The sequence below is a fragment of the Pan troglodytes genome, chromosome 5, assembly GCF_028858775.2.
Source record: "Pan troglodytes isolate AG18354 chromosome 5, NHGRI_mPanTro3-v2.0_pri, whole genome shotgun sequence".
In the NCBI taxonomy this organism is placed as follows: domain Eukaryota; kingdom Metazoa; phylum Chordata; class Mammalia; order Primates; family Hominidae; genus Pan; species Pan troglodytes.
Window position 1 is genome coordinate 16,316,745 of NC_072403.2, and position 2,487 is coordinate 16,319,231.

A 2,487-nucleotide genomic window follows, 5' to 3' on the forward strand; every position below is an offset into this window, starting at 1 on the left:
ACAAGGCTCCAGAAATCTCCAGATTCAATTATGTCCCTGGGCTTTGTCCATTGCTACAGGAGTCTTAGGGAGCCTGTACAAATGCTTGAGTTACTCATTCAGCAACAATTAAACCCTAGGATAGAAGATACGACAAAGCAGGACTCCTTCCTCCATGGCATGTGCTGATTTCAGATGAGGCAGCAGCCAGTGTAGAAAACACTGGAATTTTTCCTTGGAACTGGACTGCAATGAGAGGTGCTTGCCATGAACATAACCTACTGTCTTTTCTTTGAACTTTCCTTTCCATTTTTGAAGATAAAACAGGAAATAATCTTCTCCGAAGATACTTGATAATAATTCCCAAAAAAACAAAAACACGTGCTTCCCCTGCACTGTGCTTTCAGATATTCTGGCTCTAGTTCAACTGGTGGATGAGCTGATTGATGCATTCACCCTGATAGCCAGGTAAGCCCATCTCCCTGAGGAAGCCCATTCTATTCTTGGCAGTGGACAGGCCACCGAGAGGTGGAAAGGGTGCAAGAACCATAAGATCTCCTGGAAATACTTCCTGGGCAAGGCAATTTCATGAATGAGCTCTTCCAAGCAAATGACACCAAACTTCCCCAGGTACTCCTCAATCACTGTGTTGTCTGTCAGAGGGATGGCCTTATTCTTGACTGTGGCTTGTCGACATTTCAAAATGAGATCCCAGACAAACTTCACATTTGGAAATCCCTGGGTCACATAAGGTTCCACTATATGCAGCATTTTTAGGTTCTAGCGGGTAACTTTTACAAAGACACCACTAAAAATTTTCTTCAGGTAAAGTCTTGCAATGATTCTCTGCACAGGTAACTCACACCATTAATCCTTTCAAGGAGTATAACAAAGGCCAAGGAGCCCGTAATTTCAGCACTTTGAGAGGCCGAGGTGGGAGGATCACCTGAGGTCAGGAGTTTGAGACTAGCCTGGCCAACATGGTGAAACCCCATCTCTACTAAAAATACATAAATTAGCTAGGCATGGTGGTGCGTGCCTGTAATCCCAGCTACTGGGGAGGCTGAGGCAGGAGAATCGCTTGAACCCAGGAGGAGGTTGCAGTGAGCCGAGATCGTGCCACTGCACTCCAGCCTGGGCAACAGAGTGAGACTCTGTCTCAAAAAAAAAAAAAAAAGAAGGAAGGGAGGGAGGGAGGAAGGAAGGAAGGAAGGAGAGAGAAAGGCCAAGGAATGTTTATCTGGCAATTCCAAGGCATGAGGTTTCACTTCTAGTTGTCTGAGATGCACCCTGTCACGTTTCTGCCACCAGGAATCATGTAGAAAAAATTCCAGTCACTTAAACCTGAGCCCTTTTTCTTTCCTCTGCTCCTCCTTTGCCAAAAGTGCCTGAGTTGCCTGAATGGCTTTGAGGGCTTAATAAGCCTTCCTCTTTTTCAGGAGATTTTCTGGAACCAAAGGAATTTTTCTTTGCTCTTGCTCTGCCATCTTTCTAGTGTATTTGGTGGTTTTTCAAAGTAGTTACTGCTGTCATACCCCAAAGAGTGACATTTGTGGTCAAAAGTATTCTTTATAAGGATAACATTGAGATCTGTTTTGTGGCTTAAAAAAAAGAAAGTCATGGCTGGGCACGGTGGCTCATGCCTCTAATCCCAGCACTTTGGAAGACCAAGGTGGGTGGATCACCTGAGGTCAGGAGTTCGACACCAGCCTGACCAACATGGAGAAACCCTATCTCTACTAAAAATTCAAAATTAGCCAGGCGTGGTGGTGCATGCCTGTAATCCCAGCTACTCGGGAGACTGAGGCAAGAGAATCGCTTGTACCTGGGAGGCGGAGGTTGCGGTGAGCCGAGATCATGCCATTGTACTCCAGCCTGGGCAACAAGAGCGAAACTCCGTCTCAAAAAAGAAAAAAAAGAAAAGAAAAGAAAAGAAAGTCAGTTGCAAGGATGAAACAATAAGGCAACAAATTTCCATCAGAAGGTCAGGTGGTAACCTTTGAAGAGTACTGCAAATTACATGAGATTCTGGAAGCTCAGATCAAAACGTAGTTCAGGTTGTTACCAAAGCTGACATTCTGAACATTTTAGATCAGCCGATTTGACATCATTCATTGGCAAAATTTTAGAAGAGTCAACACAGGGAGAAAAAAAATCTTGTGGACAGAAGAAAAAGAAGATGAGATTGCAAGTCAGTAAGGGCCCACTAACAACATCAAAGAGAGGACTACATTCATTTCCTTTTTACAAAATATTACCAGCCTAAAAAATCTTTTCAACATCAATATCTTTACTTTTTAAAAGCTTTTTAAGAAAATCCATTTTATTCTTGTGGCATTGAAGAATTACAAGCTGGATGGTAATATAGTTCTAGGTGAGTCAAACTTCATTGAGCAACTTACCCAGGAATACTTACTTCCCGTAGGTAGACTGTCCCTGGAGGTACACAAGACCCCCTCAGCCTTCACCAGTTGGCTAAGGGTTGCTGCCAGCCTCAGTTTCTTCTTG

At 43.7% G+C, this 2,487-nt stretch overlaps 1 pseudogene; it reads right to left on the bottom strand.

Moving 5' to 3' along the window:
- Nucleotides 1–397: 397 nt before the first annotated feature.
- On the bottom strand, nt 398–1,469 carry LOC471853 (large ribosomal subunit protein uL30-like 1; annotated as a pseudogene).
- Nucleotides 1,470–2,487: the final 1,018 nt, after the last annotated feature.